This window comes from Puma concolor, chromosome A2 (assembly GCF_028749965.1).
Source record: "Puma concolor isolate L17-30 chromosome A2, mPumCon1.1.hap2, whole genome shotgun sequence".
NCBI lineage: Eukaryota > Metazoa > Chordata > Mammalia > Carnivora > Felidae > Puma > Puma concolor.
In genome coordinates, this window is record NC_141668.1 from 61,110,091 (window position 1) to 61,122,675 (window position 12,585).

Here is a 12,585-nt window from a genome sequence, read left to right on the forward strand (position 1 = left end):
TTTTTCATATTTGTATTAAAATTTAAAAGAGTTACCCATGTTTGAAAGTTGGAAAATGTCATTATAAAAATGTAGCTATCTAACAATAAGGGACTTTTTAATTAATTAATTAATTTATTTTTTGCAAGGCAAGTAAACTCAATGTGAGCAACAGTTACTCCTTTTTAGTTGGGGTACATGTTCTAATTTTCCATAAGCCCACTACTCCTTAATGCTCATACTCTGTATCCTCATCATTATTGGCTGGCTTCTATAGGTATTAGTATTTGTGAGCATTGTTGTTCTTCTGTGATGCTTCTCTGAGAAATTTATAGTCTAGTCGAAGGAGAAAATAAAGAAAGAAAGGTGGGTCAGTAAATATCAAAACCATGAAGGAAGCAATTCATATGAAAGTAAAGAATTGCTTTCTCTCAGATTTAACACATAGCCTCAGCAGTGGAATGGGTGTGCTTCATATGTACAAGATTTGAAAAAAAGAAGTACTTTGCCTAGTGACTAGCTGACACAAATTTTAAAGGTTTCATTTTCTTTAAAGCACAAACTCCTGGGCTGGGAAGTATCCAAAGCTATATTATTTATTTTCATATTGAGATTATTTTAGTTGTTTTAGGCCCCCTCAGATCCAAATGTTTATTTCACAAAGGAAACTGGACTCCAGACAGAGTGGCTTTGACAAAGGCACACGAGTCCTCTGTTGAAGATTTAAGGCTAAAATCTAAGGTCCCACATAAATATATGTACCTTTTCCACCCAATCAAATCATGTCCTGAACAGTTATTTTTATTACTAAGCCAGTTGCCCAGCCTTCCAAACCTGGTCCCCCTCTGAGGATGTTAAATACTTGATGCCCCACCACTTTTTTGATTTTCATTTTGCATCTCCCTTTAAAGGGAGCACCTCTTCTGTGGTTAATAATTACCATGTTACAACCATCCTCACTAGTTGTGGCCAGAAAACCAATGGTCACCAAAGATGTTTACATTGTAAACCATATAACTCGTGTATGCATTATGTCACATGGCAGAAGAAAATTAGGATTGAAGATGAAATTAAGGTTTTTAAAGGTTTTTATTTAAAGTCGACTTTAAATATGTTACACTACATGAAATGGATGGGCCCAATAATCATGATGCGACACTGCTGGCTACTGAAGTGTTCTTCTTAGGGAATGAGGAGCCACAGAACAAGGCAGGCAGATGTCCTTTAGAAGCTAGATTAAGGCAAGGAAACAGATTGGCCCCTTGAGCCTCGAGAAACATAGCCCTCTAACACCTTCATTTAAGCTCTTGGAGATTCATGTTGGAATTCAGGCCTACAGGACTGGAGGGTAATAAATTTGTGTCATTTTAATGCACCAAGTTCGTGGTAATTTATGACAGCAACAATGAGAAACTAATATACCAGCAAAGAAATTTTGGCTGAAGTTTGCTCTCTGAAATTTTTGTTATGAAAAGAAAATATTTTCAAAGGTAGTCATGACTTTTATTTTTATTTTATTATTTTTTTTAACTCATAATTTTTAGAACAACGCAAAATTCTTACCATCTCTTGTTCTCCTCTTCCCTACCTTGTCTCGAGAATCACTGTTCTAAGCCATTCCTACCCCTATGTAGCAGAGAGAGAAGGTTTGATTAAAGACTTATGTTACTCCACTGTGGCAGGGCAATGGGACTTTGCAAGTAGGAGACATATGGTAAAAAAGAACTAGCAATAGGTAGAAGGTATCAAAAGATAAACTTTCTTTTTATTTTCCCCAAGAGTCCCATCGTCTGTTCATAGATTACTTCAATTTAAAAATGACATATGGACAAATTCTCAAAATAATACTGGTGATTTGGCCACGGTTTAGTTTATCTAATGTTGGAAAGGCCACAGCCAAGTAGTGCTATAGACACGAGGGACTCTTTGATTCAAGTTCATGGCACACAGATTTTGGGGAAAGTAAATGGAAAGGGTTGAGAGGGAAGTGTAGTTGCTCTTGCGTGCAGAATTAGGAATTCAATGTGAAAGCTTAGACATCAGAATACTGAGAGTCTGTCAATAGAAATGGATTTAAGCACACATGAAGTATTTCTATGTAAATCAATTGCAGAATGTTCTCTCTCATTTGAAAATGCACTTAGAGCAAAAAGGAAATTTGTATCAATACTCTTTGGGGTTTATGATTGAAATAGTGCTTAGAAAATAAAAAACATAAATTCGTGTAGCTCTCTGAATGCTCCTGCAGCTGACTTCCTTGAGAATAGAGAATGTGTTTTTAATTATGATCACTCTGGCCACTCTGTCACTGTTTCTCCTGAGATGCATGATGTTTGTTAGGAACTTTTTTTTAATTTTTTCTATTGCCTTTAAACCAGAGAACTGCTGACATTTTGCAGTGCACTAAAACAGCGATGGTTTATATTTTTTTCCACGGTAGTATGGCACAGTAAGAACATTTTGTGGCTTATATGATATTATTGATGGATACATTGGCTGCCAAGTATATTTTGGGCAATGATGCATTTACATGTAATCAAGGAACATAGAAGACAGTCAAGCCCCCAGACCCAATATTCATGCAAGTAGTCCTCGTAGTAGACCACTTCTTAGAATCATATGCCAGATTTACAAGAAAGTGGGTGATAACTATAAAACATTTAAATAACTAATAACATCAACTAAATAGGCCAGAAAGCCATGACACCTTAAAATAAATAAATCACTTCTATAGAACAATAGGCTTACTTCCTTCTTTATCACCTGTGAATGATGAAAACTCCTCTCTTTATCTCCACTTAGTTGTCCCTATGGTTTTCTTTCACGTAATTAGAATTCTTAATACGTATTACAGTATCAATTCACAGATAAAATATCTGTTAAGAGGTTTCTCAGCTTTATAACTTTTCATAGTGTATTTTCTGGAAGTACAACAAACTTGCATTACTTAGGATCACACTAATTTCACTCACGATCTTGATATTCCTGTCATTAAGCATAACACCGAATATAGAGTTGCTGCCCAATATGAGTAAATGAACTAATCAATAAATCTGTCTTTTCATTTTATTGGCACTTTCTCTGATTTATCCAATATATCCCAGCTAGTCTCTGTTTTGCCCAGGGATTCCGGGTACAATTTCTGCAAGCCCAAGGTAGTTCTAGATTTTAAAGATAAATGTTTTCAGTATGGTATTCAAATGTTAGACAATTTTGTAATCTAGTGCTTAGTCAAAAAAATAAATTCTTTTGCCACATAGCAGGGAAATCTCATTGAGACAGCAAGTTTGTCTCCAAAAGGCAATTTCTAAGGGATTTGTAAAGGTTTATGTATGATTTTCCCCATAGTAGTTGATATTTGAGAGCCTACTTGTCCCAATTCCCATTCCTTGCATATTCATCCTTATGTAAGGGCCTGTGTAGAGGTTTTTAAAATCCCTGGTGCTAAGATTCTTACCTTTGAGTATCTGTACAGAAATCAGCAGTGATCTTGTTAAATATATTGTTTATCAGGCAACATTCCTAGAGTTCATACTGAATAGGTCTTGGATTTCATCTTGGAAATTGTGTTTGTAAAAACTGCAGGTGGATGTTGTAGTGGATATCCCAGGCCATACTTGGAGAAACTGTTATGCCCAGAATTCGTGATCCCCAAAGATGGCCAGGGAGCCGAGTCCAATGTAAAAGCAAAAGAGCCTTTATTAGAGCTAGCTCGAGCTCAGTCCCCTACCTGCACTGACGCAGCGGTGAGATGCTGGGGAGAGAGAGCAAGTTTCAAAAGGACAAAGGTTTTATTGGGGCCTAGGGGCAGTTGGTGAGGTAATGGCTGTGGCCTCAGCCGATTGGCTGGGGAAGGGTCCGAGTCCTGTTAGGCAGGTGGGGGGGAGGGGTTACTCAAGGGGAGGAGGTGTGGTCAAGGTGAAGGACACAGAACTAGATGGAGTGGCCTGCGTAGGCCCGCCCTTTCAAAACATTGCCTTAGATTACTCGGTGCCCTTGTGTGGTTGTACAAACATCAGTGTGTGCCCACAATATCCAGTCTACCAAGTCGTTCCCTACCATCTAGTTGTCCATATCCCAGCACCTCTCCTCTGCCTCACCTGCTCCCTCACCCTTGCGATTATGTAAGTCATGTAACAACCTGCCTGCGAAGGTTTTCCCCACCATGACACACCCTAAGACCTGTCCTAATTCTCATTGTTCTCCCTAGTTGTCATAGACTCTGAGTCTGGAGTTCTTTCTTGTCCAGCAAGAGAGAACGCAAGATTAAAATGCAAAAGAGGCTAATGTCCCGGAGGAGACAACAACCTCAAGTAAGGATCCTTTTTATTATGGAGCAGAAGGCTTGCAGGCCTGAGGGCGGGCACAAAGAGACAATGAAACGGTGAACACAGTAACTCCTGTCAGTGGGGAAAAGGGTGTTTTGAAGATATGCGGTGTTAGGGGTTTGGGTCAGTACAAAACAAAATCCTGGCCCTGGGCAGAAGGTTCTTTACAACAGACATGAGCCCCACCTCTGTTAACCTAAACTGGCCTAGGTAATAAGAAAGACAGAGCAGGCTACCTCAGGGTCACCAAGGCACTTTTCTTTTGCTAATTTGCTCTGGGCACCTTCTCCCTGCTTCCTTTACACCTCTGTTTACCTATTTTGGTCCTTGCTTCCTGTAAAAGCAGCTTTCTGCTATTGTACTAAATTGGTGGGAGAGCGTTTCTGCTCTGAATACCTAATCCTGTTAACCCCATTTTTGATGCTTTCATCCTGAGGCTTTTGTATTCCCATATCTTTGACCTTTGCACTGATTACCTAATCTTGGATGCATACATTCTGTGGCTTTCTATTTTGTATGCCTTGTTAACCCATAGGTGCAAACTCAGGGAATTCCTAAGCTTATTCCTGACACCTAGTTTCCTAAAACAGTTCCATGAGCAGCAGCTTCCCTGAAAAGCAGGTTAATCTATAATGTGGTATAAATGGGAATTAGAACCTATTGGTGACCCCAAGCATTGAACCTGGGGATACATTTTCATCAACAGAAAGCCTGACGTAAGCATTTATTCAGTTGTAGGTTCTGTGTCAGCTCAGAGGGGCAAAGGGGCAGGGGGATTTTCCTGCTCAAGGGGCGTACAACATAATGGTGGGAATTTCCATGTGAAATGTTTGAAACTGGGGAATTGAATTTGAGTAAATGTAGGATAGGTATGGCTTAAGTTCCTTTACTGTGTGACTAAATCCTGTTATTTCCCACAGACATTTTTACTCTCCCTTTGGACTATAAGTCCCTCGAGGTCTTTTAGGTTCTACACACACCCCTTCTACTACTGTGGATTAATAAAAATAATAAGGCGCACTAGCTTTTCCACCTAATAGAAATTAATCTTGTAGTTTCATATAAAGTGAAAGGAATATTTTTTAAAAACTTAAAGATTTATTGGACATATTTGTCCTCATAAACTATTTGGTCTTGGGTATAATACTCAGTTTGGAGTATTACGGGCAACAGTATTATATAGTGGCAAGTAAAATAACCCTGTTAAGGTTGTGATTTTACAGATTATTAATAGGGCATTCTTACTTTGTTACTCCTGCCTGAGACGACGTATTTTTTAAATGACTTCTTAACTCTACTGTTTTGCACTTGTTTAGTATCTGCTGTGACAGTGAGCCACTTTCTAAATATACTTGAAGATGGGAAAAATGGAAAAGAGGGTATACTTTTCCCAGTTTCTTCAAGAGGTCCAAAAAGACCTCTTGTTAACCCCTTGTTACAAAGACTGGAATTTGGACTCAAACATAACTTGCTGACAGTAGTTCCTCTAAAATAGAAACAGTAGCTTTCTTGAGGGGGTGAAACAGAACCGACACGAAGCAGTTCCTGCTTCCCAGGAGCTGTTGACTAGACAATCTGCAAAGACCCTCCCCGTTCAGGATCATGAGAATCCTGGAGCTCACAGTGTATTGCAGTGTGCAGGGAGGGTGCTGAACTTTCTATTTAAAAAATGCCCACTAGAGGGAGTATAACATCATAAATACTTCCTTTCAGTTGCCTTGTTTCTGGTAAGCAGTAGAAAAGCAAGATTGAAGTTCAAATTCCTAGAATTTACTTCATACTCTCTTAATATTTTTCTCATTGAAATCTTAAGGAATATTCTGATAAGCAAAGACATTTTGTCCTAAGAAAATTTAGTGTAGTATACACTAGTAGAACATTAGTATTTTCACTATATACATGAAAAGTTCAGAATTTAAAATCATTGTGTGGACAGAGAATCCACACAATTACATTGCCTATCACCATAAAACATCTTGGTTCTATACTGAGTATGTATCACCAAATTTTGCTACGTTCGTTGTTGCCTTTTTTATTCGCCATGGATATGATTCCAGTGTTTACCTGTAAGCCTGCTACCGCTTTCTATGAGCTCTTTCCTAGACATTTAAGATAAACTTTTCCACTGGAGAACTGGTTTGATTATGCAGTTAAAAAATCAAATGTTGAATTCTTAAAAAACATCTTCCTGTCTTAGGAAAATTAAAAATGGAAATTGCTCAAGGATTAAAAAGTACTACTCATTCCCATATGGATGATTCTACATTTACCTCTTATTTTCTCATATTTCCGTTAAAATTTCTTACATTTTTCCAAGTTCTTGTAAGTAATTTGAAATACCGTTTAAATTTTGACATAAGTTGCCAAGTTCTGTTTTGAACTTTTAATTTTTGAGTATTTGGAGAAAAACTCAAAATAACTTATAATCTGTTTTGAAGCACTGAACATTAAAACATGATTTTAAAAGTTAAAGGTAAATTATTTCTCAAAAACTAAGATGATATTAGCTTTTTATTGCTTACCTACATTTTAAACTGGAATTTACATCATTCTTATCAAAGGAAAAAAAGCACATGTATATTATTTCAAATGTCTTTTAATGCAAGACGTTAATTTCTTAGGATGTTAACTATTTGAAAAACATGTTCAACTGATTTTCTTTATCAGTTACCTTCCTGTCAGCATCAGTAGTCAAAAAAGAATTTTCCCCTAACCTCTCAGTTCACTGAAAATTATTACTTTATTTAGACCGAATTAAAAAATGTTTCTTTTCCATTGCAATAAAAAAAAAATACCACCACTTTGCAAATGATGCGTCAGTGTGGAAATAGCTAAGTTATTTTGACTTTATATTGCCTTTTAATAAGTTATTTGGGGCAAGGGTGACTTCTTAATCTCTTAATCTGCTCTTTTGTTCCTTTCTTAAATTTGCTTCTGCCTGCCTCAGTGATTCTGTCTCTGGGTGGACTCCTTCATTACTTCATTTGTAAATAAAATCAGTCTCCAACCTTCTTCACAAGTCACTTTTATTTACTTTTATTTATGTTTAGAAAAGGCTAGTATGGAATTAATATATGTTGTAAACAATCAAACATACGTAAATGGTACTGAAGGACAAAAGTTAAAAGGTAATTTTTTTCTCTGTCTCTAAGGTTTTGCTATCTTTCTGTGCAGTTTGTATCTTCCCAGATACGTTCTAGCACATGCTCTTCTGCATATGTACACATTATTATACATGTATGTTCCCTTTTCTTACCAAAAAGGAGTCATATTTAAAAAAAAACCTTTTCTGTGACCCTTTTTTTCACTAACAATGTATTTTTAAGATGTTTCTGTGTCAGTGCTTACAGAATTACTTCATTTTTTACAGTTCCATAGAATTCCATATTTTATTTAGACTCCAGTTTCCTGATAGACATTTAAATTGTTTCTAGTATCACATTATAGCAAAGTCCTGCAATATAGGAATTTGAACGTTTTTGAAATCTTGTGCATTTCCTATCTTTTTATAATTTAAATGCTATAGATGGCTCAAAAATGGCTGCCTTATTAATTACGTTTTATTCATGGCCTTTTCCCACAAAGTTTGTCTATGTTTTATATCGTTCTGTGTCTCTGAACAGTATTTACTTTTATCAACAAAGCATGTTGGGTCCCAACAGTTAGATTTCAAAATAAAAAGTGCTTTTTCTTTAAGTGTATCTTTACTAGAAACTGAAAGAATCATTTGTCTTACTAATTCAGGTGGAAACTCTTATGTAAAAGATTGGAGGAAAAATACCCTGTGAATTACCAGAATCACTGTGACTTTAGATCAGGTTGATCAAATATGAGATTAACAACACGATATTAATTTTTTTTTAATTAAATGGCAGGCATCAGGTGGTTAGTAAAATTCTTATGACGACACACTCTGGAGTACTCTATAGTAATTAAAAGCAACAAATTATTGTATATAAAACAACACGAATATATTGTAAGAACACTAATGAATGCTTCATGTAATAGAATGAATCAAAATCTTTTTAAATCAATAACCTTTCCTTTAATGATTACGAGGTCCTAAATGAATGCACTTTACATTAAAATATACACAAAACATTGTGTATTAAACCAGAAGCCCTAGGAATTCAAGGATACCCAATATGTTAACATGGTTCTAGAAAGAAGAGCGAAATGGGACTGGAGAATAAACCAAATACAATCAGAAACTAAAACAGAATAAGCATTTTTAACAATGTCTTCATGCTTTTTTGGGATACTGATGTGTCTTATTATAGAAATCACTGGTTTATTCCCCATGAACTTCTAAGTTGATCTTTGAATTCTGTTTTTCTTTTAAGTGAACAGTTGCAGAAATCAACAGGAAAAATGCAATACTCACATTCCTCAGATGCAGTGACGGTAATTCTTACCTAACTCCCCTCTGTGGCTGTGAATGATGGTATATTTTGGAGATGACTACAGTTGAGGGTTATCTGTATTTTCGGTCTATCTGGGATTGTTCAAGGTGGTTAAATTGGTAGAAAGATGAGAGATAGATGATCGTTTTAAAGCTTTGTTATAATCCCAAAGTCAAGATACAAAAATAGCCCAGGTAGCTAGCTGTTTGAACTCTTCTTCCAGGCTAAATGATGAGATGTTCCAAGAGCTGGGAACTGGGCCTGAGGCAGATAGAACTGTCCAACAGTTGAGGTTCAGAGCCAAAGGGAACTAAAGACTATATCCTGAGTGAATGCTAAAAACAAACAGCTAAAATTCTCATAGCAGTTCCAATGTGCCACACCTGGTTCTAACCACTCAACACAGAACTGTTCAATCTTCACAACAAAGCCATGAGGTTATAGATGAGAAAACTGAGCAACGGAGAAATAATTTGCTCAAGATTATTCTATTAGTGAATGGTAGAGCTGACAGTGAAATCCGGGACAATTGCTGAAGGGTCTATATTCTTACCAAATATTGCCTCTTTGTAAAGGGTGAAATAATCAACCCGACCTATTTCATGTGGAAGGTTCCCTTGGACTTGAAGGAGCAGTGGGGGAGATGGAATGCAAAGATCTGTAGGGAAGTCCTGGTAGGAGTGTCAGGAAGAAGTGGGAGGAATCCCAAGGCCATTCCGTGGGGGCAAGAAGGGTTACATTGCGTGCCCTGGTTCTGCTGAACAAGGCGGGAGCTCTGAGGGCTGTTCAGCCCATTTGTGTAATATGAACATTTCATTTCCCTTCATCTCTCTGGAGCCTCAGAGCAGATTTCCAAATAAGTTCGGCGGTGTGGAGGCAGCCAAATCAGGATCCTGGAAACGTGATAGTCTTTGTTTTGGTGAAGTTGGCAGCCCTCTCTGTGTCTTCTTTCTGGATGAATAAAAACTCCAAACATCATGAGCCGGATGTTTGAATGTTTTTAAACCTTGTAATTTTGTGGATTGTTCCTGGCCCCCTTCCCCACACTCCCACCCCAGTGATGTCACGAAGATTTGCACTCAGTTTCTTCATTTCTATTGACTTTCCAATGGAGAAAGTGTGATTTGAATTTGTTTTCTCAGCAAGGTGATGGCACAAGGGTATTTATAGTGTTGAATAATTTTTATATTCTCTCCGACAGCTAGGATGAGTAGTATATTGTAAATCCTACTCTCCAGGATATCTCCCTTCTGCTGAGATAATAAAATTGATCAGATGTTTTGAGGTTAAATAAACTGTTGTAATAATCTGGCAGCTGCCTGCTGGTTGTGGTTTTCAAAAGCAATTACTCACTCTGGAGTCAACTTTGAACTCTACATTTTAATTGAAAAAAGCTAATTGTAGGCTGTTGCTCCTGACTTACCATTTGACTTGGCAGATTAGGAAGTAAAAGGATGTTGAGAAGGGAGGAGAGTGGAAGAGAAAGTAAGAAGTGTTGTCGGGCTCAAATTCCTGTTTATGTATGATTGTTTTCACATACAACACATCGTGTGCAACTGGAGAAATGGCAGTTGGACTCTAGTCTCTGAGGCATCCATCTGAGAAGGGTCTGCAAAAATCCTTATTTTTCGTTTATTTGCTTATTTCTCAATCTCTCCTCTGTGTGTGTGTATGTGTGTGTGCGTGTGCGCACATGCTTGTGGTGAGAGAGCTGCTGTGTTAATTTCTTAAATTTAATTCAAATGTGAAATTTCAGGGAGAATTTTCAAGATTATTATCGGACCATGCTCATATGCCTAATCAGGAGCCTTTTTCTTAGTTTTGCAGATGCTAATGGGGAGAGACTGCTATTTGCTTTCACCAAAACATACCTAACAGTTGTACTTAAATTCAGTAAGAGGTGGGGATTAATGACATGAGGGTCCAGCAGGACAAATCAAGCTACTGTGGAATCTTAAGAATCTACATTAGTACAAGAAAGACACAAAACATCCCAAAAGAAATACAGCGACTCTGAAATTTGCATCCATGACAATCAGTAGCATTATTAAAACGGCTAGAAAATAGCTGTTACAATAAAGCTAAAAAATGCGAGATTTTGTATTTCTGCAGTCTTGTCCCTATCTAAAGGCAAATTTGGTACTTTTAGGTTTATTTAGCACATATGATCCTGTGCATTTCATAGATATACACCCTGTAAATTAAAAAGGAAATACATATATACAATAAATAAAAAAGAAATACATATAAAAATCATATACATAAAAGTCATATATATATATATATATATATATATATATATATATATATATATGTTTGGATTTTATGTTCTAATATCATTTGGCAAACTTGTGCTGGTAATCTCCTGTGAATCTAATAAAATATAGATAGCCTAAATTAAAGCTGAAATGAAAGGCATGACTATAAGAATACTTTATACAATGTTTTAAAATGCTAGTTACATGTCACTTAGAAATATAATTTATTTTTAGACTTTTTGTGGAATGCAGATTTGGCTCATCACAGTTCTGTTGATATTTTCATTGACCTCATAAATATAATTTAATCTCTATGCATCAGCTTTCTGATCTGTAAAAATAAGATAAATATTCTTCCCACACACTTTGTGCTCAGAATTCCTCTGTTGAAACAATAAACAGGGTTGTAATATATGAATTTGAGTACCGCCTCAGAATCCAATGTTCTCTTTATCAACAACAAAGAGGAGCTGACATTTATTTGGTGTTTCAGTATCAAATTTGAAGATATTATGGTTAATGAAAAAGAGAAACATCTGTGTTGATATTATGAGGATTATTCTGAATTATGGATATGACTGGAAATGTCAGTTGCTTGCTACATGATTTCCAAGAGCCATTTTTGTGATCTCGATATTCATAGAGATCCTCAAGTAAAAATCACCCAACAAGGCAAGCCCTTACAGAGATGAAGACTTCAATCAAACACACTTAGTTCTCTCAAAATATTTTAAAACAAAATCTATGTATGTATTTGTACTCCTAGACCTCTACTTTTAGCAAAATACTTTCTTGGTTTAGAAATTTGTGGAAAAAAGATAATTCTGATAACAGTAGGGGAAATTGTCTCCTTATGAAGAAAAAATTGAAGAGAAAGTTAAACTGTTTATATAATCATATTAGAGGCAGAATTTAAAGGCAGTAGATTATTACTTCCGTGATGGGAAAGATTGATATTTGAAGAAGTAAAAATATTGAGTTACACATTTTTTTTTTTTTTAAACAACTATGAATGTATTGCGGTAAATAGAATTTTCTCCTTTGATGGTCCTAAAATGTAGAGAAGACATGTTTGAAATGACAATTCTAGAGTCTGGATTTCAAAAACCATACAAAACCAAACACTCTTCCAGCATGATGGTGTAATAGACATTTTAGAATTCTGGCTCTGGAAACAGAAAATGGGATTACACCTCAACTCTACCACCTACGTTTGGCCTAGGGCATGTTTCAGAATTCCACTAAATCTTAATTCCACATCTGTATAATACAGGGATAATGCCTACGGTACTAGATTATGGTTAAGATTAAATGAGTTACTACAACCTAAGATAAAACTGCTTAAAATGTCCTAGCTACTATTATCCTGTTACACACTGTGCTTTGTAAATAATAACATAGTTTCCTCAAACTAATCACAAAGAAATTGTAGAAATCAAAAACAAAGTTACATTTGATAGGAAAAATAAAACTTAAATTTTCAGAAAAGTCCCAAGGAAGTCTATAAAGCCAGTACTTAAATTTGGGTATATGGATGGACTTTAGTTGTCAAAACTTCTAGAAAAAGAATAGTGAGAATTAAGAAGTTACTTTCACGAATTCTTTTACCCCATTAAT

General features: G+C 36.1%; 2 long non-coding RNA genes across 2 annotated transcripts in view; both read left to right on the plus strand.

Annotated features, from left to right (window-relative positions):
• Positions 1-12,585, plus strand: part of LOC147583228 (uncharacterized) — a 264,338-nt gene that overhangs the window by 11,139 nt on the left and 240,614 nt on the right. The window lies entirely within an intron of this gene.
• LOC147583229 (uncharacterized) overlaps positions 3,766-12,585 on the plus strand; it is a 76,904-nt gene continuing 68,084 nt past the window's right edge. The window contains exon 1 of the long non-coding RNA XR_015246517.1: positions 3,766-10,317. This is a non-coding gene — a long non-coding RNA (uncharacterized LOC147583229). The remainder of the gene's footprint in view (positions 10,318-12,585) is intronic.